A 27,052-nucleotide genomic window follows, 5' to 3' on the forward strand; every position below is an offset into this window, starting at 1 on the left:
GTGCATCCAAGGTAAGTTAGGTGAGAACATGTTTTCTGGAGTGGACTTCTCCAAAGGTTGAATGGATTTGTCTCATTGCATATTGTTGAATTATGGGAAAGCTTTTTGGTGTGATGTTGGATTCCAGCTTTATGCACCAAAGCACTTGTACTTAATGCTTACATTGAAAGCCTGTGTGTGGGTGCCTTGGAAATACTGCTGCCCTTAGTAAAGGAATTATTGATTTTCAGGGGTTTTAAGAGATAGCGCCCAAGAACAGTCAATCTCAATCACACTGGATACTTAGACAGCTAAGTTCTGCCTATGGGTGCCACATTTGCAGTTTAGGTGGTTTGGATATGGCTTGAGAAACTCCACCTCTGTTTTGCTACCTACAGTGGGCCAGTTTCAGAAAGACTCTTGTGGTAACTGCGTATCAACTTCTCAGTTCTTTTCAAAATATAGCCACTTCTGACAGCAGTAATGTTTCCAGCTCCCCTTTGGCACTGCTCTTTGGCACCAATAAACAAGTTTCTGCTGCATTTTCCCCTGGAAACAACATGTTCCCCCAAGAGAGGCAAACTTGTGTTCATTTTGTATGAATTGATGTAATTCAACCTATTTAAAACCAAAAAGGAGTTTATTTTTCAGAATCTGTCCTCAAAGTCATCCTAGCTTTTAGTTATGAAAAGGAAATGTATGAAAAGTTTGGAGGTTTTGGCTCTGAGCTACCTTTCACAATTGTTTCTCCTTTGAAAGAGGCTTGTGCTGTGCTCCTTCCTCCCTCAGAGCCTGCCCATCGCTGTCAGGCACCTTCCCCTGCCTGGGGACAGAGTCACAGCCCTTCAACTCTCTTCTGCTCTTCATGAGTCTGCTGTAAATCACTCGGAAGAGGAAGAAGGTTTTGGGGTGGGGGGGGGAGCTTTTAAAACTTTTTTCCCTATCTAATTACAAGTTAAACAAAACATTCTCTTACCTGGGCAGGTTTCATACACTTGTGGCTTGCTCACAGGAGAGGTGGCACGGAGTGGACCTTGCTGGAGGCAGGTTTTAGCAGCCAGTTTGGGAAGCAACTCTGATTTCAAAAGCTTGTTCTGTACCATCAAGCTGTGCAGCTCTGAGTGCATCCTTGTGTCACTGCTGTAGTTTGTACCATGTGTCATTACAGGTGGGTAATGAGTCAATGGTGGGCCCAGCTACCACTCAGGAGACTGACCCTCTCTGTCTTAAGGTCATGTGTAGAGTCAGATCCTGGACAGCAAGTGTCAGCACTAGTGCCATAGTAGCAATTCAGATTTTCTTGAGAAGCACGTAAAAGGGAATGGCAGTAAAGGAAATCCCTTGTCTGTCAGCAGTTAGGAGAAAAATTGTGTCTTGGACAGTGAGGTGTAAATGAGGGAGAAAAGGGTGATGGTGAGGTGCAGGGGACCTGACGTAAATGTTGTGCTGCAGGCATTAATTAATGGGGATTAATTTGAGTACGTCAATTTAGCTGAAGAGGTATTTTCTTCTGACTCACTTGTTTTATAAGCACTTTCAGAAAGTTTCTGTTTGTGAGTAGTTAAACGAAGCTGAGGGTGTGATGCATTTTGCTAGATATTCCCTTTTTTTCCAAAATGAAAGGTTGCACAGATTCAGAGGTTGTGGTTGTCTTGCTTACATAGATTTTGAGAGGAGTGACATGGCAATACTGTTATGTCATGCTCAAGTCCTTAATATCTCCTGGATAAAAAAAAATAGACTGAGCCTTGGGAACTGCATGCTGTATTATTTTCCCAGAGCTCATGTCACTCGTGTAGCTCATTTTGGAATTCTTTTCAATTTGCCAACACTTGTTTGGAAGTTGAATATTGGGCAGGTAGATCAGTGGCTGTAAGCATGACCCTGCTTAAAAGTTGGCAGTAACTGACTTAGGTATTTTCCTATTTCTCTGCCACACACCTCTATTCAGTTCAGACTGGAATTGCATCCCACTTATAGCTATTTATCTTTTTTTAGAAAATTCTGACTCTCCAGTAACCTCAACACATTTCAGACTTGGTTACTTTAAATGGCAGTTGAAGGGATGCAACCCAGACAGCTCTGCAGTAGTTTTCAAGCTGTTCAGATGTCTCAGTGGTTCCTCAGGAAATAAAAAATGTTTTAAAAGGCTTTGCGATGAGCAGAGGACCTTTCAGCCTTTCTTCAAAGAACTTTTATCTTCATTTCAAGACATAAATTAGATCTTTTTTCAGGCTTGCAGTGAGAAATACAAAATAACAAAACAGTTTTCATTTAGTCCTGATACCAGCTCTGTGTTCAGATGAAAGTATGTCACAAATCATGATCTTTCCGTAACTCAGCACCCAGAAGCAAATTAATAAAAACACCTGTCCTGACTTTCAGGGTGCTTAGTGCTTGTCCCATTTATGCAAAGGCTCATTTGTGTACTTTGATTTACTGGGATTTGAACCACTGGAATAAATGACTTGGTTCTATAACACTATCCTAAATTTCTGATGTAAGGCCTATGAGGTCTGAGCGATAGGTAGCACTTCCTGCGGAGATGTATGTACACCTTTGCAGAAGCACAGCCTCATGCATCAGTGCATCAATATCTCAGCAAAGTTTTGTTAATTTGATATGTCACCAGCTGTTTCTTGGAGCTCTGAGCATTTACAGGATCCCATTATTGTAGGGATGAAACAGGAAAAAGAACTCCCTACCCGAAGAACATGGACTCTATAGCTTTAATTCCAATTTTCAACACCATCCATACTGCTGGGTCATAACTCTAATGTTTTGATGTTTGCTTGGCTGAAATTTCAGTCTCCATTATACAATGGACACGTGTGGACAATGCAAGCATTTATTCCTCAAAATAGTAAGCAATTGTATAAATTTATTAAGTCAGCAGTCTCACTGACTTTACCTGAACTTATCATGAGTTTGCAACTAAACAGACTTGTAAGTCTGTGGAGAATAAGAACCAAATTGTACAAACCAATCCATAATAAGACAGGATGTGATGGTTTACTTCCATCCTTTCTTCCCTCCCTCCTGTCCTTCCACTTTATTCTCTGCAGAGATCAAGTTATCCACACTGATGCTGTAGATTTTTTCTTGATTATTCTGCACATTCAAAATTGTCTATATGAACAATTATGACTGTCTTTAGATCAGGTTTCCTAGTATACATACAGCTCTTTAGATGTATAAAAGCTGAATGTGATAGGCCTCTGAGGTTTCTAGTTTTCCTATGCAGCTAAATTCTTGTTACTGTTTGTTGTTTATGGTATGGTACTACTCAGATGCTGAAGGGAGTATTAGGGCCCTGTTGCTCTACTTCTTGTACAAACATTCTGTTGTTTTTCACATTTCACACTAATTTTTATTCAGGTTTTTTTTGTGTTTAACTGGAGACCCTCACTTGCATGCAATCAGATTTTCAAAATTTTGGGTGTTATCCCTAAATAACAAGATCACAAATATTGCTGTTTCACCTCTCTGAGAAAACTCATTCTATACCTCTCTCTCTGGGAGCAATTATTTATTGCAACAATCAAAAATACATTTATTGTGGCAATTAACCATTTGGGATTGATTGTTTATAGCTTCACACATGGTTAATACAGCTGTACGCCACAAGAGTACAGCTCTTTAATGAAAGTTAGTGGAGTCACATATGGAATAAGATACAATTTGAATTGGGAAGACTGGGTCTGAACTTGTCTGCTGAAGTGTTCTGAAGCCCCTGTCAAGCCCATCCACTGAGGTTTCCTTTCCACAAAGGTGCTGGCATGCGAGAGAACTGATGGTTGTGCACTGCCACACAGGGGGACGGGAGCTGCCTTCCTCTAGGCACCCCACAGGCCTTGGTGGTGGGTCCTCCTGGCCAAGTGACCATCTGGGAAGCACCACTGCTCCCTCCCTGGCAGCACGTCCAGGTGTTTGCGCAAAGCAGGTGCGGTGTTTGCACACAAGTCTCTCCCTGACTCTAACCTGTGCAGAAAGTGTGTTGACATGACTGTTTGAATGTTTTACTTGTGAGCACTGCACTTAGACATGTGTGATATTAACATTGCTGTTCTCCGATCTGAGCTTCTTTAGTACTTCCCCTTTCATACTTTTCCAATAGAAGTCAGTTCCTCATCTCTGTGAGTCACTTGTTTTTAAGGCACATCATCTTTTACCATGTCTCTTTGTATATGCTGTTTGTTTTCACAGTCTCCCCCGTGAATATTACCTGATTCTGCTGCCTCAGTGACTTTGCCTTTCTTGAGCAGCCTGATAACTTCGCCCTCACCTTAATGGTGAGACCTTGCACAAATCTTTCTTTTAGTTGCCACCAAGGCCAAATTTCAACTTTTCATTGAAAGTGCATCACAGGAATTTTCCACTTTGTCTTTTTTTGCAGAGAACAAGACAAAATGAAGCTGATGATAACCTAGTAGTAAGTTATGCATGTAGCGTAAGTGCAGGTGGGCTGCCATCCCACCATTTCTTCACCAGACAGGGGCTGGAAGCTCTTGATGGGTACTTCCTGAGTGCAGTCATTTTCTGACTATACTAATGAACAAGGCCATCTGTGACATGATGTAAATACTTGCCTCCTTGACAGTACAGTGACATGGCTGGAGCTGCTTCACTTTTTGGCTGAATGGGAAGACAAGGACTGACCCTCCTGGTTTTCCTCTCCTGGCTAATGTCCTCCTCATGTGCCACTCCTGTGCCATCACCGCTGGGCAGATCGAGAGGAGACAGGGCTGCCCTCGCAGGGACCCACTGTGTCCCTGGGGCCTCGATCTAGACCCAGTCCTCTTGGTGCACAGATTGACAGGATGAGCCCTGCCAGCACTGGTTTGTGGGTGCCTTTCTGAAACTGTGACTTGGCATGCAGTTAGCAAGAAAGTTGAAAATGAGTCATGAAAGAAATTATTTGCTTCCCTGCCAGATACTGTGCAGCTGTATTTTCCTTGTACTACTGCTCTCCTGCTCAGACTAACAGCCCTTTTCCACCTTTGAAATAAATCAGTTTTTATAGGGATACTCACTGGCCTTTGACTTCCTGTTAGGCCTGCGAACACTTTAATTTAGAGAACTTGTCTATGAATAAAGCTGGCACCTTAAACTGCATTACTGAAGCTGGCCAGAATTTTTCTGGTGGAATGAATGTCTTTGAATATGCCATTTTATTAAAGTCACAACTTCCCCAGGAGTTCGGCAAAATGTGTTCTGGAAAATAATTTACTTTTATTGTGTTAAAATGTTTTGTTCAATAATTTTAGATATAAAATTCTTTTTATTAGGAAAAAGTTTCTCGTTATAAATTATAATACAACATTTAAATTTTGAAACATTGGGTTTGACAAAAAGAATCCTCTGAAAATTTTATATTGCAAGAAGTTCCAAATACTACATAAAATTCAGATTTTCAAGAAGCACCAACTCTGTAATGATAAAATGTCCAGCAAAATGGTAGTGTCAGCTTTTTATAGCTCTACTGACTGTGCAGGCTGTCTGAGCCAATGCCTTATCTGTTGTCAGTGGGGAGGAGAGGTTTGTGGTAGATGAGCTAGACTGCACCAGCAGGAATTTGTCCCAGTGTACTGATTTAGATAAATGCAAAATAAATAAAAATAAACCAGTCCAGAGCCAAGATTAAAAAAAACTGTATCTGGAAAGTTAGATTCTAAAGTGTATAACAGACATGTAGTAAATGGCCAGATTTTTAAAAATGCTGAGTAATAAACAACTGTTCATTTTAAAATGTAGGCTGATTCAGTGGAAGCCAGTGGGAATTTCCCCTGTCCCTTTCCATTGTTTTGTTTAACTGTGGAGTTATTCATTTAGTCCTTCTTCCATGGTATGAGGAAGCGCCATCTCTAGGTCAAATATTTCCTTTCAGTCACTCAGCTGTGTATTTGCCACGTATGATCAAATCAAAAGTCCATCTGGTCCAGCATGCTGACTCCCACAGTGACCAACAGACAATGCTTAATGAAAAATATAAGAAAAAGTTTAAGCCTGCGGTGTTCTTTTCTGTAATATACCCTCCCAGCTTTTAGCTCTCGCAGCATGAAAGTGCATCCTCTTGCAGTGGCATCCAGGGTGTGGCACCTGATAACTGCCGCAGGAGCACTCATCCATAATTTTCTCTAGCACCTTTTGAACCAGGGGAAGTTCATACTGTCAGCTTCTGTGTCATCCTTTGAACATAAGGTCCCCTGTGTACTAGAAACTGTGAAGATGAGACCGCTCTGGTTGGTGACCACTTGCACCACTTTCAGCCAGGTCTGTGGGGACATTGTGTGCAGAGTGGAGCCGTTGGTGAGGAGGCCTGCTTACCCCTTGCTTCAGCCAGCACTTTCCCATTGTGTTTGTTGACCATTGGAAACTGTATGAAAATAACCATTTTTAAAATCCAGGAAGTACATTGTCCCCTTTTTTAATACTCAGAGTCTATTTTTTATCTGCTAGTTTTTATTTTTATTCTGGACCAACTGAATGAAATGAGCAGTCCTGACACTGGCAGACTAATTTAAAACCCACCACATACAATCCTGAAGTGTTTTGCTTTTGCTCTGTAACTGTGTTTTTCCTCCTCTCCTAATAAAATTCAAATGAAGTGGCCTGAAAGTCATTCTAGCATGAGGGACATCTGTCACTTATGATCTAGGAATTCTAATTTTTCCAAGAGCTGATTTATTCACAGTCAGTCAGCCTTTGACACTAAGCTCCCATTGCTTTGCAGACTCCTGGTGCTCTCAGAATCAAATTGTGTCTTCTGTTTCTGCTAACGCTAATATCCCACCTGTTTGCTTGTCAAAATGTGTTTGGACTTTGATGGTTTTCAAGATGAATTGGCTTGGCTGGCTTGACTGCTTCTAGAGACTGTGATGGGTTATAAGAAACAATAGATGACATGACTTTCTTATCTCACTAGTGGTTGTGCATCGGAGAACTTTAATAACACTGTGAAAGTGGCCCAGAAATTTTACTATTTCTTCTTTAAGACAGGCCAATGAAAATGTCATTTTTAAAATGTTTTCAGTGATAGGACTGAAGAAGTGTAACAATCTAAAGATAAAATACTCCCTTCTCTTTTCCATGAGCTGAAAACCAAAGAAGCTGTTTGGAAATTATTTTGTTGAGTCAAGTGGCTATTAAAACAATTTGACTCCATGGTGAACTCTCCCCTCTTATGATTTGTATAATTTTTTATGATAAGGAAGCTCCTTGCACATGAAAATGTCCATCTTTCTCTATTTGATTGAGAGCTTTAGAATGGGTTTCTAAATTACACTATGTTATAACTGGATCAAAAAAGCGCATTTCATTAATTTTTACTTTACATAATGAGAATACTCAGGCACAATTCAGTTTGATTTTCAAGAATGCATTTTTTTCTACCTCGGTCTTCTAGTGACTAAAATTAAGTATTGGTTATTCACAATACATATTTATCCTTTTCCTCATTTGCTCATATGAGTTCTTGAGTACTGTGCTTTTCATGGCATCACAGTCCTCTAATGTGAATAGGTGTGATGTCAATAAAAAGCCATTTTCCTTGGGATGGTTGAACTAAAGTAGAAACATTCAGTCTCTCTCTACTTTCCTCCCTCCCATCCTGGCACTTGTAAATAGGTGTTACGGATGCACAACTAACCAAACCCAACAGGTGTTAAAACTCAGATTTATTCTTCAGCAAAAGTTAGAAGTCCAGTAACATTTTATAAAACCACAGGCTCAATGATGTACAGAGAATTAATACTACATGGCCGACTTAAGAATCCCCAAGATTTAAATTGATGGCTCAAAATGCGCATATCACTCACCTAAAAGCTGAGGGCTCTCTCCCTCGAGGAGTTACCTCGGGCGGTGCCCCGACCCGAGGGGGAGTCCCCGACTGCAGACCCGCTGCTCCGAGGAGGACTGCCCACGTGTCCTCCGGCGGGACCCCGTTTATACCCTTGTCGAATCTGACCTGTGGTCATTTAATCCTATTGGCCAGGAGGGTCACCTCGGTGTACCTGGCGCATCTCGATTGGCCAGTTCAAATTTCAACCTGCAGCCTCCATGGTTTCCTTCCCCTTCTCCCTTCCTGGAGAAGTTTTGTTTCCTGCTGGCAGGATGGGGGAGTGGGCGGCTTGTACTGCCACAATAGGCAATGCACGTAGTTGAGCTAAGGCTTCTTTTCTGTGTCTCTGCAGAGGCTGAAGTGGCCTTAGAAAGAAGGGGGAAAGCCCAAGTGTCTCCCTGTGGATTGAGTGGGTTTCATGCAGGAGCTCCCACAAGTGCACAAGTGGGAAGTCAGAGGCTGTGGGAACAGAACACCTGGGTGTGCCTCTGAGTATGGACACTAAGCTTACTGCTCTGAGGGGCAGCAAATGCAAGGCCTGGCACTACCCGTGTTGGCAGCTCTCAGCTGTAAGGTCACTTCTACTTGGAAAATGGCAAAACCTCGTGCTAATCCTGCTCCTGGAGCATGCTCCTTGCCTGAGAGCAAGCCTGAGTTACTCCAGGTTACTTGCAGAGTGGTCCTGCATGGCCAAATTGCCCAGGGAGTGGAAAGAAATTTTTCAGCTTTTTCCCTCCACCTTAAATTTTGTCTTGAAACCTCAGATTAGGACCATGGGATTCCCTTCCTCTTTGGTTTTGAGTGTAGCTTAGTAGTTTTGGACCAGTTTTTGACTACTTGGCTTTGGTCCTCCAATCCTGTCTCATAAATATCTAGTCTTTTGAGTTTATATTGTAGTTGACAGCATGGATGACTCTAAATACGTTTGTTTATTCATGCTCACTGTGCATGCATCTTGTCCTGGATTCTTCATGCTTTATTTCCACAGAGGCAAAGCTCTGAAGTTCTGAAACTCTCCATGAAATAAGAACTTTGCTGATGTTTTGCTGGTCTGTGGACCTAGGCAGAATAGAGAGCTGACAGCAAATTACTTTGCCTGTCATTTGTACCTGGTTTTGACCCCTTTTATATTCTGGGAATGTAGCTGAATTTTGTAGGTCATGAATTTTGTAGGTCATAAGACTTGAATCAAAAGGAATACTACTAAGAAGTAACACCTAGCTTATTTTGCATTAGGAATAATTAGCAGTAGTATGAAAGAGTAAGATAATAGTGATTTGCAAAAGTCAAGACTTAGAAAAGTGATCTGCAAAAGCCAGGTGCTGATTTGCTAATACTTAGGTGCAGTGTTTCTATTATCTTTGAGTAGATGTAGAGTGGAAAATAGCATGATGTGAGTAAGTTCATCTAGGTAACATTTTGCTGCCTTTACTCTTGCCAAGGATGTGTGATATTTACCCTGCTCTTTTCTCCAGAGTCTTCTAAGGGCAGTGACTGACAGTTTCAATAACAGCAGATCACCTATTGCCAGGCAGGCAGTCCATGCCAGCACTTCTAATCATCGTTTTAACATGTGTTTTGCAATGGTGAAATGGCTTGTTGAGGAGCCAGGAGTACTCACTCAGGAAGGATGAGCCTTTCCTTTGCAGTTCTTTACACGGCTGAGGATGGAGTCACCACTCAAGCATACAGCCCAGCCAGGCAGACCAGTGGTTGGATAACTGTGGATTTGCTACTCTGTGAATATTCCTTCATCACGTGTGGGGTTTTAGGACATGCTAAGACAGAAGTTATCTCAGTAACCAACATGTTAGACTTAGAAGTTATGTAAACCACAAAAGTAGTGCTCAGAGGGAAGACAGGGATGTCCCCGGGTTCTTCTGCCTGTGCTAAGCCATCATAAGGAAAAAAAATAATCCAGAGTTTTGTAACGTGCTGTCTTGAGGATTCCTCAGATTTTGTAGTTTGTCTTGTTTGTTGTTTTTTTGAATATGCCTTTTATAACTGTATATATTCACATTCTATCCAGCTAAAACTATCTATGATACACTTCCTTTTAAAAAGTATATAACAACCCCCTTGTATCATCATGATTAAAGAAAGTGAAATTAGTTAACCCATAAAATAATATTTATATTATTTGTTCCTGTCACTAACCTTTGGCTTTTACAAGTGAGAACTTAGAATGAGTATCTGGAAAGAGAATTAAATGTTCTTTTTCCACCGAACTGGGACAGGCATGTAAGATATTCCTACCATAATTTTCTTCCTGTAATGGTGCAAAACAGAATAAACTTGTTCCTCTTTGCAGATTGCAAACAAATAATAAATATCTGGTACTTCGACACCTCAGAAAGAGCTAAACATTTTAAAATTCAGTCCTAGTTGAAGACACATTTAAATATTATTTTGAACATTTTGACCAATGTAGTTTCTATCTGCCTTGTGAGTTTTATGTATTTTATGATACTTGTTACTCTACTTCTTTCTTTCTAAGACCTGGAATTGATCTTGTTTGCACTGGATGCAGCTTTTTCTGTAATGACTCTTACTCTACTGTGGAACCACTAGCAGAGCAGGGTCTATGCAACTCTTTGAGGAATATAAACATATTTCATTTTCACTGTTGCATCACCTTTCTTTTTCTGTGAAAATTTAGAGATTGAATCTTTTTTCTCCTGTGCCTAGAAGGGACTGTTATGAACTATCGTTTGATCTGCATAAATAAGGATTTTATGCTATGTCTTTCCGACAGCATCTTCCTAGGAGTATTCCAGTGGCCACTAAAGTGGATTGCTGTTGTGACTGGAGCTGGTAGGGTCTGATTATGTCACATCTCAGTACTTCAGTCTAGTACTTCCCTCCTCAAATGTTGAACTGGTAGCTTTAAAAATGTCTGTTCTGATGAAAATATAGGTCTAGGGGACCCTCCTTAAGACAGTACAGATAATATTATTGAAGTGTTTAAAAAAGATGGCTTACATTGACAGGTTACAAAGAGAACTGCTTCTGAAAATTCATAAAATAAAAGCTTAGAGCATAAAAATGTTTGGCCTGTGCTGTGTTTGGGAGGGTTTGAAGAATGACCCCAAATTTGCAAGCAATCTATTAATAAATCCATTTCTTAAGCAGGTATTTTAATGGATAAAGATATTCAAACTGGGATAACTTTGGAGGCCTTCAGTCGTGGCTGTTGAAGGGCCAATACATCTGTCACCAAACAAAAGCAAAGTCATGCCCAATGGCTTGAGGAAGAAAGAAAAAACTGGGCAGACTAACTTCTTTTTCGTTCTGTGTGTGATGGGGGTATGTTCCTCTGCAAAACCTCGGCACATTCTGTTGCTTTGATTCTGTTTGCGAAGGAAGATCAGAGACACTGAGACATGGGACCCAGAATAAGCATAAGGTGTGAATCAGGGGACTCAGTTATGTCCCTTCCTTCCACTGATGCCAAGGATCTTTGCAGCTTACATTCATCTTTTAATCCTTCCCCTCATAAAGAGTGTTGGATGATTTCAGTCATCAAGTAGCTTCTCCTGATCTGCATGACTTTGCTTAGAAAGGGATGATATTAAAACTGATCTTATACAATAGAGCACAGACTGATTTCTTTTATTAGTGTAAAACTTTCATGGGGAATGCCCAGTGAATTCTAAATTAATTATATTTTAATTGTTTAACTTAAATATAAAAGAATTGTTGCAATTTTTTGTAAAACACTCACTGCTTTCTGCTTTGTTGCGTCAAAGTCATCCAGCAGAGGGAATGTTTGAATGGATTAACAGAGCCTGGGGTTTACTCTTGGCTGTGCTTGTCGTGGCTCAGAGTCCTTTGCAGTGCAGGCTTCTGGATGACTCCCCTGTGAAAGTACTTTCTGACTCCATGGACATTGCACCTGGTAAAAGTCAGGCAAAAGGAATGAAGAGATCCCCGGTTCCCGGAGTTCTGTTATGCCAATAAAGGAGAGCTACCAAGAAAAGAACAGAAGAGGCTATGTTTATTTCAGCTCCACTGAAACCCAAGGGGAAAATACCAGTGCTTGGCAAATATTAAAGGAGATACTTCATATTGAAAGAACTTTGATTTTTCAGCTTCACTGAATTGTATTTATTTTTTCATTTTGAAGAAAAAATAAGCTATAAAAATACTGTCTACGGCAATGATGTGAGTGCTGTGCAGACAGGCAGTGTTGTTTAATTTCCATGTGAAAGAAGCATGGAACATAATCATTAAAAGGGCATCAAATTTTCTCACTCATCTCAGTGGACTGCTGATACAGTCTATTTCCTCTTTGCTCAGGAAGGCTTCAGATTTAGTTACTGGATAACTTCTGTTCTGTGTCTTGAACATTCAGTTTCTGGCATTTGTTCCTGGGAATATGGGGATAAAATAGCTGAGAATATTTTCTGTCAGCCAAAAATGCAGAAACATCTGAGAGGTTTCCTAGCTGTGTTCAGCAGCATCAGAGGGTCCTGAAAGGCTTTTGGAGCCATTTTGGGTGATGGGGAACTCCACAGAGAGTTGTGAGGACATGGGAATAACACTGACAAATCCATAAACAGTATTTAAAAATAACTGACTTGTTTGCTCTGATCTGTTTTTTCCCATAGTGTCATATAATCATATGTTGGCTCACTGAATGTGATGAACGCACCGGGGTACCATACTGGACTAGCGGGACTTGAAGGACCATCCTAGCAGCCCAGTGCTTCCACTGTCCAGAAATTCCAGATTTTTTTAGCAGAATATTCTGTGAAACAACTGTAACAATAAAAAAACATTAGTTCTGTGAGTATTGGTGTAGTGAGGTGTGCCTGAGAGTATAAAAGCAAAGAGAAGTGCCAGCGGATGTGGTCAGGATCTCCTGACCCCTAACTGACAACATAAATCAAGTTACAATTCTAAACTAAGTATATCATCCTGATACTGTGGGACCAAAATCTGGTACCTTTGCTCAGGATAAATAAGCTGTTACTTCTTGATTTGTCTTACTAGTTATCATCAGCCCAGTTTCAACAAGGTTACTTTGGGAGAAGGTACTTATTTTGAGTAAGGATAGAAAAATAGTCTAATTTGACATTAAATGCAGAAAATATATTTGGTGACTGCTCCTACAAATGTCTTGAGCATGAAACTCTTTTGGTAACAGAAGCTGTCCATATGGCATGTTCATGGAATTAGACTTTTATTTCTAAATAGGAGTTGTTAACTTCGTCAATACTGTATTGCTGTATTATTTTTTTAGTTTAAAAAAGATGCAATCATAAATAATTAATTTTTTTTAAGAAAAAAAATCCTTTTTCTCTATAAAATTAATTTACCATTCAAAAAATTGCGACAAAAAACTGTATAGGCTTTATCTTTTTGTATGTGTTAATTTGATTGACATTTTAAGACTCGTTTCTATAGTCACTGCAGAAGTAGAGATTGTAGTATTCATTATGGAAAATGTCCACGAAATTACCAATGAATTAATAACAATAAGTGACTAGCACATTGTTTTCCACCTATGCCAAAGTACATCTCTACAAAATTATGAGGTGAAAGAACTGATTGACCACTCACCCAAGTGTTTATTTCTGGATTTGTTTTCACCTACAAATGACTATTTGTAGGCCAAACGCTAGGCTCCTTTCACTGGCAGATGTTACAGTGAAGTTGTCAGATGCTGGTCTGAGTAACTACTAGGTAAGGATATAAATTCTGTGTGAAGTCAAGGAGAATTTGACCAAGAGATGGCTTAACTAAGAAAATAGGACAGATCCAAGATTTTATCTTAAGATTTTTTAATCAAAATAGATACATTCAAATTAATGTTAATATTATCTTAATGCAGGTGTTATTTTACAAAATCAGAATATGCAGGGAATTAACCTGCAATCTGCCAAGGGAAGCAACACCCAAGTGAGGTGTCTGAGATCATGAAATGATGCAAAAAGTTTGATCTGTTGTTTTTTTTGTAGCACAGATAAAGACATTCCCTATAAAATACACTATCACCAAAGCTCTTGGTATTGAATCTTTACTGAAAAAAGGTGTCTGTATGGGAATAGTCTTCCTGGGTGAAACTTTGAAGGACATGTTAGCCCATTGCTCCTGTGTATTGAACTCTGCACTGGCAGGACTGGCCAGGAACATAGTGGACGCACAGATAACTCTAAAATACACTGTGTGGTATTTTGCTGGAAAATGTGGATGAGCTCCACCTCTAAACTCATCCAGCCTGGCCAGCTGTGAATGAGCAGCCAAGTCATGGCTGCTAGTGTGACTTGATGCCCGAGCCATGCTGGCACCAGGGGCTGTTTGGCCGAGCAGTGCTGCTGCTTTCCCTAGCAGCAGGTCAACAGCCTATGCAATATCAGCAGGAAAGCAACCTCCCAAGGGTCCTTGGGCATGGAAATTATCTAAAATTCTCACAGACCGTGAGCAGCTGTTTAAGAGCTAATGACCTTACAGAAATGTTGCTGCCTCCGGACTGATTACGCTGGGGAAGGGATGTAGCAGACCTAGGTGAGCTCTTGTTTCTCAGCTTACAGCTCCATTTCAGAGCTCAGGTTTCTTTGGTATCTCATAGAATCACAGAATGGTTTGTGTTGGAAGGGATCTTAAAGATCATCTAGTTCCAACCCCCTGCCATGGGCAGGGACACCTTCCACTAGACCAGGTTGCTCAAAGCCCCATCCAACCTGGCCTTGAACACTTCCAGGGAAGGAGCATCCACAGCCTCTCTGGGCAATCTCTTCCAGTGCCTCACCACCCTCATAGTGAAGAATTTCTTCCTTCTAAATCTAATCTAAATCTAATCTAATCTAAATCTACCCTCTTTCAGCTTAAAGCCATTACCCCTCGTCCTATCACTACATGCCCGTGTAAAAGGTCCTTCTCTGGCTTTCTTGTAGGCCCCCTTTAGGTACTGGAAGGCTGCTGTAAGGTCTCCCTGGAGCCTCCTCTTCTTGAGGCTGAACAACCCCAACTCTCTCAGCCTGTCCTCATAGGAGAGGTGCCCCAGCCCTCTGATCATCTTTGTGGCCCTCCTCTGGAATTGCTCCAATAGGTCCATGTTCTTCTTATATTGGGGGCCCCAGAGCTGAATGCAGTACTCCAGGTGGGGTCTCACAAGAGCAGAGGGGGAGAATCACCTCCCTTGACCTGCTGGTCATGCTTCTTTTGATGCAGCCCAGGATATGCTGGGTCATGTTGATCTTCTTGTCAACCAACACCCCCAAGTCCTTCTCCTCAGGGTGGCTCTCAGTCCACTCATTGCCCATTGTATTGGGCCTCTGTAATGAGCCTGTAAATGAGCCTCTATTTGTGCTTGGGACTGCCCCAACCCATGTGCAGGACCTTGCACTTAGCCTTGTTGAACTTCATGAGGTTCACACAGGCCCACCTCTCAAGCCTGTCAAGGTCCCTCTGGATGGCTTCCCTTCCCTCCAGTGTGTCGACCACACCACACAGCTTGGTGTCGTGTCGTCAGCAAACTTGCCAAGGATGCACTCAATTCCACCGTCCATGTTGCCGACAAAGATATTGAACAGTGCCGGTCCCAATATTGAGCGCTGAGGAATGCCACTCGTCACTGGTCTCCACTTGGACATTGAGCCATTGACCACAACTCTTTGAGTGGGACCATCCAGCCAATTTCTTACGTGCTGAATGGATCTCAACTGAGTAAGGACCACTGCTGCATGCCTAAGTCTTGCAGCAGTGCTGTTCTTAATGGTTATATAAATGCTTTTGTTCAGTTCAGCTGGTCCCAACCTTGTTGCAGCTGAGCATCACTGAGGCAAATCAGCGATATTCTGTATTAGCAAACAGCTAACAGTACTTTTGCTCAAAAGAAAGAGCTGTGATGGAGAATAAATACATGTTTTTAAATAATGTTACAAATGAACTGCATCAATCAGTATATGAGCTGACTACATGCAAAGCAAACATCACATCTGTCTTGTCCCCTGAAGAGACCCTGTGCCCTCTCTCTCACCCATTTTAATACTCTCCTCTCCTGTATGACCACCTCTTTAAACCAGGACCCTGACTCTTCACTTGTTGTCTGCTTTCCACATCTGGTCCACTGCAATCCCATTCCCAGGCCCAGAGCTGGAGTGAGGAGATCATACCACATTATCACTGACCATGTGTGGACTAGTGGTCTAAGCACTGCCAGGAAACATTTGGAGGCTCTGCAAAGCAATTGTTTGTACTCTTAAATGGTGAGATGCTTCTTGGCATGATTTTGGCTAGTAGCAGTTAGTAATCTCCAAAACATTTCCTGGCCCAGGGTCAAGAGTTTCCCGGGGGAATCTGGATGTGACCACTCTGTTTGTGAGGGTGAAGGAGGTCAGTTGTGTGGACCCACACAATTCCTTGCCTGTTGGCTACCACACCAGAGGACGGTCCTGGACATTTTTACTTTATTTACAGAGTTCAGAGTGTAGGAGTTCTTGCAGAAGCAGGAGATGGTCACCCCAGAAGACTGTGATCTGCAGCCCCCACTGTGCTCCTGCAGATGCAATAGGCAACCTGCCCTTGTGCAGGCAGGAATGCCTTTTCCATATGCCTGCCTCCCTGCAGGCATGCTGCTCGGTGCCCCTGGCACTGTACCTTCTGAGGACAACTGAAACAGTGAGTTACCTTCTCTCCCAGACATCACTTTTAGCTACTACACTGTGTGACTGTTGTTCTTGCTGCATTTCATATTCTAATTCCTTTCTTCCCAAACCATCCCACCTCTCTCCCTGTGCTGCAGCTAGGCAGTGCTAGTTCTTATCCAGAGTTACAGAAGTCCATTGTGGTAGCACCATTTTCCCATCACAGTATTATGTTTTTTCCTAACCAAAAAAGTTTTAAAAGTGCATAAAATGTTGGTTGTTTGTGGACTTGTGTCCTGTTTTGGATCCAATACCTGATTACTTTTCTCTAAGTCAGCAGTGAAACACCGTTAAATCATTTGTGACATTCTCCAGGGTTTGATTTGATCAATTAGTCTCTGACAATCTGTGTGCTGGAAACTTTCTCTAAGATAAGGTTTTCAGTTTAAAACTGTGGTCTGAAGGTAAGATCTTAATGTGAATGCAAGTGGACGTGATGTTATGTGGGAGAGGCCCAAACGGTCCTCCAGCTAAAGTCCCCTATGTATCTTTTATATTTGCCTTTATTATTTATACTTGTGCATTACCCAAAAGGGTCTATAGTTCATGCCTGTATGTAGGGTGATACAGTCTCTGCATCAGATTGCTCAGATTGTAAGCAGATAGGTATTACGTAGGAAAAAATACAAGAACATCCTAATATATCATGTTTGAGCAGAGATATATGTTCAGTTTGCAGTTTAAGCTCAGTTTGCTACAATCCTGTATATAACATAGCCATTTATGATCAAATTTCTGACATACACTCTGTTACGGTTACCTTGTTTTAATGAATGTCACTGTCCTTACTTTCCTAGTAATTTTTATCTGATCTTGTCAGTGAGAGAAACCCCCAGAACTTATGCCTGAGCCACCTTGCTCCCTCCTGGTGCTTACCTCTATGCTGAAGAGGCCCATAAGATATAGGTCCTCTGGGCTTATGGTTTAATGCTTTTAGCAAGGATGTGACAGAATTGCAAGGAACATAAGCACAAGGATTTCTCAAGACAAGGACTTTCTTTTTTATATTACTTATGACTACTGGATGTTTTTGAACAAAATATTCCAGGACATGTTCCTCTCTCTTTGTTTGACCACCTTCTAATCCCTTTGTCTATAACCACCTTCAGCTTATCTGTGTTTCATGAGCAGTTTGGAGCAAGGGGAGTCCTCCTCCCCTGTCCGTGGGCAAGGCTTTCTTGTGCAATGTGCTTCTCCTTGAACAAAGCACAGCTCTGGTTCTTCAGGGTCTCCAGGTCCTTGCCTGGTGCACCCACTGAGAAGCCTCAACCCTTTAGCTGTGTTAGCCCTGGTACTTGAAAAGAATTGTGGCAGTGAGTCATCCAAATTAATGGGCACACCACTGCAAATTTTTACCCCTGTCAATAGTCTTCACAGTAGTGGATACTTTAAGCAGATGCATGGGTACTTTCGTACTTAGGGTCCTTTTCTGAAAGGAGACTTTATTGTAATGCTTTTCCTGGCTATGCAATATTCAAACTTATGTCAGAAATAGCTAGCTGCCAGCTTAGAGATGGCCTTATGCTTCCCTCCGTTAATTGCTTTCTATGGTGTATTATACAGCAAGCATTAGTGGTTGCTGTTCAAACTGAGCTTTCACACATGACTGAGGAAGCAGAAGGATTACACGCGGGGGAAAAACAGATTCCATTTTCTAACAAGCTGAAGAGTTATTAACATTTTTAGGGTATCTGCATGTGTTTGCAAATTGTGTCTGCCGAAGTGAAAATTGCACAAATGATCAGTATTCAATAATGTGTTATGGAATTAAAAAAAAGAAACAGTTTCTGATCCCCCCATAGATTAAAAAGCATGAGGCTTACTTCTTGAAAGAAGTGCTGTATGTATCATAAAAAAATGCCTTGGGAGTTTAAGCTTAACAGATCTTTCCCTGGTGTAATTCTTCAAGCATTTGTATTTGTAGGTAGTAATCTACCTAAAGGCTGCCTGGTGCTTTCCCACTTGAGTTAGAGAAAATGAACAGAAATAAGGCATTCTCCTGAGCAGGACTGATATCCCAGTGCAGATTATAAAGGACTTGAGTAAACCTGTCTTCCCTTTAGCAGAAGTAAGACTGAGAAATTAGTTTAATTTGTAGGTCTATTCCCTTTGAAGAAATGTATCAGTAAAGGATATTTGTCAATCTGCTACTGCAGATCTGTGAGAAGAACCTAATAATATAACTCTCTGTTCTTGTTCATGCAAGTGATCTAGATTTAAAATAACCTCTCCCAAAGGAGTGGGAGGGGAAGGATTGTTTTAAACTGGGATCAGAAACATCCTAAAAAGTTTACCTGAGTGCCCTAGTTACTGGGACCCATTTACTGTTAATATGTTTGTTACACATGTATTTTTGTAAAACATTTGGATTTGGGAAAAGCAAAAAAGCTATAGGAAACAAATGAGTTCTTATATAGACAAACGAGGTTAAGAGCGCCAGACAGAATCTTGTACTTGGCACTGCACTTGCACAAGAGCTTGGTGCACAAATGTTTAACTAACGCTTATTTTCATTGGAAGAGAAGTCCTGTCTCCACTAAATTCAACAGGATTTGTGCAAATTACTGTGAAAGAGGCAGGATTTTAGCTAAGGTGAAAACAGACAAAAATGTATTCCTTCAAGTAGCCTATTGCTGGAATTACAGAAGCACCATATTGTAAAACTAAAATCAAATTGTAATTCAGAAAGTCTGATTTTCTGTTATCTCAGATTTTGTTTAAGAGAGAAAGAACAGTTATAAGGTAACCTGTCTTATCTGCTTTGCACACGAGTCTGAAAAGGTGAAAAAATATCTTTTTACTTATGCAGTGTAATGCTGTTGATAATCCACCAATGTACTTACTTTTAAGAGTACCAGTTTGCTTGATTTTCTTTTTTTATTTCTCATTTAAGGGTTTTCATTTTCTACTTTAAAGATTTCTGCTAAGTAAATAGGAACACATGAATAAAGTCATCAGTACATATTTTGATTATACCATTGTTGCTATTTGGAAATCCAGAATTTTCCTACTTTTGAATTTATTAATAATAATACAATATTTTAAAATTATCTCTTAATTGATCTAAAATATGGCATGTGGCCATGTTTACTTTTAGAAAAGCGTAACATCTGTAATCATTGTTTATACTATGCTCTTTTGGTAATCATCACAACACAGTGCACCTTCTGTAGTTATTCTGGTAATACATGGACAAACTGCACACAGGACAGCGAGACCATATTTATAATTATTTATTATATGCTTGTATAGGAAAAGCACTGAAAATGAAAAATAAACACAGATTTTAGGAGTTCACATTGCAAGGGTGTGTAGTGTACCTGTGTCCTGTTAGGCATTTGTGAAATTTTACTTTTGAAGTGTTTGCCTGTCAGTGTCAAATGAAACGATTCCTTTCTCTGAATCCATCTTGCTAAATAAAACCACATTTATTTCCTATACATTTAGAACATGAAAAGCAATATGAGATAGACTGAATTAAAAGTGTTCTTTAGATGAAAGAAGATGTTACCTCCCAGTAATTTAGATTTTTGTTCAGGACAGTAGGCCTTGGAGGAAGCACCCTTGAAGTGTAGAATTGCACTTGAAGTTCCATTGTTACCTGGCAAATGAGACTGGTTTGTAATACTATTATTATTGGCTGGCAGCTTTCCCTAATGGTTTTACTAGATAGTTTTAATTAGAGATTTAAAATGTTTTCTTCTCTGTTATTTTTGAAAAGATGAGTCTTTTGAGTCATATATATTCCATTTAGTGTGTGATTTTCTTGTAAAATGAAGTGTTCAAAATCTTCATAGAATTATGCATAAATCAGTAAGAGGCTGTATATATTAGACACTGAACAGTACTAAGTCAAGTGGAGCTATTCTATCTTCAGATCTAAACCAAGATACAAACAAATGTTGTTTGTATGAAAAGCAAGTCCTGAATCCTTTTTATACATCTGAGTGGCGATCCTGCTATCTTCTGAACGAGGACTGGTGAGAAAAGAGCTTTAGCCCTTTGGGCTCGCTTGCTCATGAAGCTGAGCACCTGGGCTCCTCTGGGGGATCCCTGTTCTGTAAGGCAGTAGGTGGGACAAGTTGTTCAGATTTCAGTGATACTTCAGTCTGCATGGCTACAGGTACTTGCTAGTGCACCACAAATTAGAAAGCTGAGGCTTTTGAATGTGAAATGTTTTTCTTTTAGCTTCTTTATGTCCATATTACAGGTGTGCCACAAGCTGCCTCATTGTGCTATGTATCTTAGAAGTTTCACCGAATCTTTAAGTAAAAAAATCCATTGATGCTGGAAGTAGGGAGGGAAGAAGAAACAGAAAAAATATTTTAAAAGCACAAAGTTTTTCTCATATATCTTGATGACTGAAGTTAAAACATTTGACATTTTATGTGTGTTTTCAGTTATGATTTGACTGTCCAAGTATTATTTGTTTATTAATGGACTCTTTCACAGGGAAGATAAGCTATAGTAATAAATACGTTACTGGGGTTCGAGCAAGTTGATGTGTTTGGCCATTTCAGATATCCAATAAGAACAAAATGTTTTCTTTGTTTTGGTATGAAATTGTTGGCTAAATACAACATCACATGATAAGCCATGCTATGTGTTGACATAAGGCCAAGCCAGCAGTCCTGATATCATTTTCACAGTCCAAACCATTTATAGTTTGTTCTCAGATCTAGTCAACAAGGACCTTGAACTGAATCCATCTGCTGGTACAGTAGAAAGTCCTTCCAATAAAAAGCCCTTACAAATATCTAAGAAAATATTATCATATTAAAAGCAGTAAGATTTATATATATATATTTAAATCTGTAAGACTTAATGACAAATAAGTATCAAAAAACCCCTGTTGTAAGACAATGCAAGAACTAGGAAGCACAAGTGTAAAGCAGTAACACATAGAGAAGCGCTTCAGCCAAAGACAGACATGGCAATGGCAGAATACGTTTTGAACAGTAAGTAGCAGTGGTGGCCATCCAGAGTCATTCTTCAGAGCTGAATCTCTCAAAAGAAAAGGCAATAGAAAACTAAATAAAAATGTATTGTAAAATTGTATCTAATGTTTTTGAAATCCAAAGCAGAAACAGGCTATGTATTTTGCATTTGCAGATTTGTCTGCAAGAGCAAGCCTTTGAAACCAGAAGTGGCACCCGAAAACACGGTCAGCATAGCAGTGTGCTATGCTGTGTTCTTGTTCTAGGGTGAGGCACTGAGTATGTAGCGTGGCACATATGTGCATCTTTTTTTGTCCCCTTTGACAATTTAGTTCGTAATCCACTGTCTAGATTTACCATTTCTGCAGTATAAAACTATTACCTTTACCCTTGCTTAGCTTGTCTGGATCTTGGAATTTTCTTAAAATATTGTATCTTTTGGTGGGGATGAAGAAGATGAGGAAACAGAAGTAACTTTTTGCTCATGGATTAAGGTAGCTCAGCTTTGAGTTTACACTGAGGATGCAAAGGGTGTGGGCTAATTCCAGCTCCTGCAGACTATACAGGAAGGGACCCGCTGAGATGTAGCCCCCATCTGCTACTCCTCAGGTGGGTCTGTGTTGTTCTCACAGTGAAGTTGAGTCTTAGAGGCACAAAACCAAATTCTGCTTATAGCTATTACCAGGGTAACTCTGAAGTGCTGGAACTGAAATCTCTCCTTTAATTCTTTGTTCAAGTTGAAGTGCTTTAATGAAATAAAGAATATTTGTGAATGTTGATTAGTGACTGCATGGAGCATGATCTATTTCAGTCAGAGTACAAAGGAACAAATGGAATTTAACATAAAAGTCTGACCTTCATATTTGACAGAGAAAAAAACCCCCACCTTAGTATGGACTTTATATTGTTTGAGACAGGATCATCTTTTTCTCTGTTATATACCACAACAAAGTATCAGTCTAATTAATTAGCTTCCTAGGTGCACTAAAGCATTAAAATAATAAACTTAATGGATAAACCCACATCTCTACCAGAATCAAGGAAGGTATCATTCATGGACTTTGTTCTTCAGAATTTCCATCTTCATATCAAAATTTATAAATACTAGCAACACAAGCTGTTTCTTGACTGCTTCTATCAGGAAGCAGCATTCTGGGGAGCTGAGTGAAGTGGCTCTCATTGGGGATGCCCACGAGGGTGGTGCTACTCTGCTGAAGGCACCCATTCTGATTTCATTTTACCCCATATGCACCTGCATTTGAATCTGTTTTCAGGGGAGTATTTATGGCTCCCTCATGCCCTCATCTCAGGAGCTATACAGCCTGACAACATCTAAAAAATGTCTTAGTTTTCTTGCTCATTCCTTTGCATTTTCAGAGTGCTATCTTGCTCTTAGTAGTATCAGTTGATGTAGTAAGTGTTTTCCCTCTCTTCTTTCCAGGAGGTAGAAGAGTCAGCACCCTTTCCATGGAAATCTTTATGATTTAAATTGTATTTAATATTTTAGTAATGTCATTGTATTTCTCTTTTTAAGGGGAAAAGCAGCATTTAAAAAAACCTCAGAACTAGTACTACTTCCTTTTCAAACCTGGAGTTTTGGTTTAGAGTCTCTCTGTAGCAAATTAGAGACTGATGGGACACATTAGAGACATTAGCTACTTTTCACATCAGCTCTGTCTAGTAAAACAGGCATTGGTCCCATTTGTACCTAACAAGGAAGTAATTTGGAAAGAGTAAATTAGTTGCTCATAGCTATGAGGTGAGTAAGTAACATATCTAAAAGATTGTAGCACTGTGTTCAGTTAATTTCTTCATCCTTTTGGCTATATTCAACTATTTTAGTACTTCTAAGTAGTCTTCCTATTACACCAATCTGTAATTTACTCCTTCCTTCTCCAATATTCCAGGTATTTTCATTTTCTATTTCATTCTCTGTAACAATTCTTTCTGTTTCTTCAGTACTTCTGACTTTGCTAAAACAAATTTTTCATTTTGTGTTGACTGTTTTTCATTATAATCCCAGTAAGAGTGCATATTTTTAGGACCCTAAAGGGTGCAATTTCCTGTGTTGCGGAGAACTTTTTCATAAAATGATGAAGCGCCATTTTAAATCAGTTAAATTCTATTTTGCCATCAGTTCTCCTATTTGCAAGACTTTCCCAATACTTTACTCCCCTAATAGTTGGATACATTCTCTAATCTTCTGTTTAAATGTATTTGTTGTTAGCTTGCATGCATTTATTGTTGTGCAGAGTGTTGAAGGTACTCCTAAACCACAGTAATCTAAGTCCTGATGGTTAGGGAACTCTCTTACGAGATATGAAATGTGAATGGCCATGCCCTAGGCAGAGGAAGATTTCATTAATGAAAAAGACTTGTCAGATGACATATGAGACCAATGGGAATGGTCGGGTTTTTTTCTCCTCTTCTGTTTAATCATAGCTTAGCCTATACTGTTTTTTATATCACAACCCATAAAGCCTGTTGAAAGCTCAAAGCTTTGAGATGACATATGTGAAAGCTGAGGTTCACTACATGAGTTTGCCTTTCTAGATGCTTTGCTTTATGTGACTGATTATGTTGTTTCATTGGCTGCTACTGCTGTGTTCTTTAAAAGCCATATTCCATGCATAGGTTTTTTTATTAATAGGAGTTAGCTTAAACATTTTGCCCTGACATTTTAAGTCTATGAGATTCAGGGTAGCTCAGAACCAAAAAAAGATTTGATTTGACCTGCTGTATATATGTGCTGAAAATCCCAGTTTGGATTTGTGATATAATTATCCACAAAATCTAAGGATCGGAATAGACCCATTTTCAAAACCAAATAATAATGAAAATAAATATTTGTGAATAAAACTAATTCCATATTTACAATCTGAAGAACAAGTTTTTTATTTTATATTGATTTCATACGAGAATGCCTCTGCTCATTTCAGAGCAAGTACTCTGGTTTACATAAAATGTACATAATACTAAGATCAAGCCTTTAATGTAGGTCCTACTGCTGTTTCAGAAAATATTGCTGACTGAAAATCACATAACTTTTGTTTTGATGTTTCCGAGGAAACACAGCTTGCTTCCACTGCCAGTTGGTTTCACCACGTGTGGAAGACAGGTACTTTTTCTCATTATGTAGTCCTCTGGATTGCTTTAAAATTTCCTTCTGTGATGACTGCATATTTCACTCTGCATCTGCAGTGTCTTTGCATTGAATTGAACCATGCTTTCATTCTAATCTTGATTTACCCATGTATCAGGCACCACACAGATTCAGCTGTCTTCCAGTCACAGTACATTGTAGCTGATTTTACATTTCAGGTTTTTGTTACTGTCTGGTGGTTTGTTTTTTTTTCCCACTAAATGCTTCCATCACTCAGGCTCTTTTGCTCCTACATGCTTCTGCAAAATGGTTCCTATGGTGACACTGCTGAATATCTTTCTGTGTGCCTTGCATTGCCCTCTGTCATCTTTGCCTTTAGGTGAAGAGGTGGTATCATGACATCCCATCCACACTGCTTTTATAATAAAGCTAAACCAACTCTTTTTGGTATATATTTGTTTTACAGAGCATTTTCAGTACATTTTCTACTTATAGAGGGTCTTAATGAAATAGCAGTATGCATGAATTTTCAATTCTTGTTCACTTTCTGTTGCTCTGCTCATATTTCTTCACCTCTGTAGAACTTGCTTTCATAACTGCTCTCTGCTTGCAACGCCTGATACCTCTAATGCAAAGGGCACCCTCTAGCAGGTGGCCATGCTCCTGACTTTTAAAGTGGTTTCAAGGCTTTATTACAATTTGAGTAAATGGCTTCATGTTTGTGAGTGTTGCAGTCATGCGTATTTATGTTACTTTAGAGACCATAGTAAAAAGGTACAGGGATCAGCTACATGATGTCATAAATCAGCTTCATGAAAGTATTTCCAGAAGGCAGCCAGTATTATTTATAGGGTGTACACTATGCTGACCCAACAGTTCACCTGCATGCTCTTACTCTTTGAGAAATATAAAGTAGCTTGGATGGCCTTTACTGAGTGTGATACCTTGGAATCATTGCAAGGTATAACATGTCCTGCAGCATAGGTTATGGCATGTCAGCTGCTTTATTCATGGTAATTTTTTACTATAGCCATTCCTATACCTGACTTGCCTCCAAATCTAATGTTTCTGTGACTTCATGATGCATTTAAAAGAGAGAATGAATATTCCTCCAGCAGGATAATACCATGTCAGTTTTGTCTACCTATAAATTGTTAAATACAAGTGTGCCGTAGCCCTGTGAAGTACTACAGGCTACTTTGGTTTCTCAGATGGAGAAGTTAATCTTTGCTGTATTTACAACAGTTTGAGATTTTCCATTTTCTTTTCATTTGTTCTTTTCAAAGCAAAAAAATTCTGGCAAGGTCTTCTTTATTTAGCCATCTTTCGTACATGATTTCTGTTGAAGATGTATTGTGGTGCTAATAGCATTGCACATGTAAATCATTATTCCTATTGACTCCTGCATAAAAGCTTTGGAATAGTTTAAGTGTAGCACAGTTAACTTTTCAGTGAAAATTCTGTCTTGATTTGCAAGTGAGAGGAATTTTTTCAGTTTTATTTGTGTGTGTGTGTTTGTTGAAACTCAATACAGTAGATGAAATACAGAGAAGAATCTTAAAAATAATGTGCAGATTATGCATTATAGAAATGAGTGATTAAGTTGTGGTCTAGTTGGAATAAGAGGCTCTTTTGAACTCGGGAGTTTTGAACTGCTAGTGGCTTTTGTAGATCAGTTGGAAAAGGTGACTTCCTATCTCGCTACATAATTGCCATTTTGCAATCAATGTAAGGCTGATATTTTGTATTATTTCTGTGGTTCAGGAGTGAGAATTTAGTACAAAGAGGCACATTGTCTATCTGTAACATAGGGAAAATCTCCAGAAATACAAGGGAGTTGTCAAAATTCTCAAAGATTGTCATTGATTTGGTGTTTTCGTCTGGATCTTTGCTGTAAATAAAGTCTATTAGCTTAACTTCTTTGAAAATTGGAGTCAAAAGCTTGGAAGTAACATAGATCCTTACTACATCTTCAGTAATATTCTTAACAGCTCTTCATTTTTAACTTCATACTGCTAGCAAGTCTTGCATATTTTTGCCTATAAAGGTTGTCAATAAATGACTCTGGTCTGAAGTGCTTTTGTCTGTGGTATGATAGAAATTTGAAAGCGAGAGCTTTGCATTGTTAACTACCAAAAATATAAAAAATATTTGTATATTTTAAGAACTGTAGCTTGCTGTTGAGCAAATCCAAGATAACTATGCTCCCTAAAAGTTAGAAATATACCTAAAAATATCTCCTTGGGAAGAGGTAGATTGTATCTTATCTATATACTGATAAAACAGATTCTGTTTTCATTTTGCCTCTTTTTTTTTGTCCAGAAAGGTGGGTAATGATGGTACAAGGTAAGCGATCTCCTCACGCTCAGTTCCTGTGTTTTCAGCCAGCAGTGCGTGTGGTACCCCAGATCTGGAATTGCAGGAAAATGACTGTTCAGCCCCGGACTATAGGACGCACAGGGCATATATCTGCTGAAATCTGCTACCAGCTGTCTGATAAACACATTTTTAAAGGGTCTTTGCATTTGTTAATTTGGATGAG

General features: G+C 39.6%; 1 protein-coding gene across 1 annotated transcript in view; it reads left to right on the top strand.

Annotated features, from left to right (window-relative positions):
- GUCY1A2 (guanylate cyclase 1 soluble subunit alpha 2) overlaps window positions 1–27,052 on the top strand; it is a 186,094-nt gene that overhangs the window by 44,463 nt on the left and 114,579 nt on the right. The window lies entirely within an intron of this gene.

The sequence above is a fragment of the Aquila chrysaetos genome, chromosome 19 (assembly GCF_900496995.4).
Source record: "Aquila chrysaetos chrysaetos chromosome 19, bAquChr1.4, whole genome shotgun sequence".
Lineage (NCBI taxonomy): Eukaryota > Metazoa > Chordata > Aves > Accipitriformes > Accipitridae > Aquila > Aquila chrysaetos.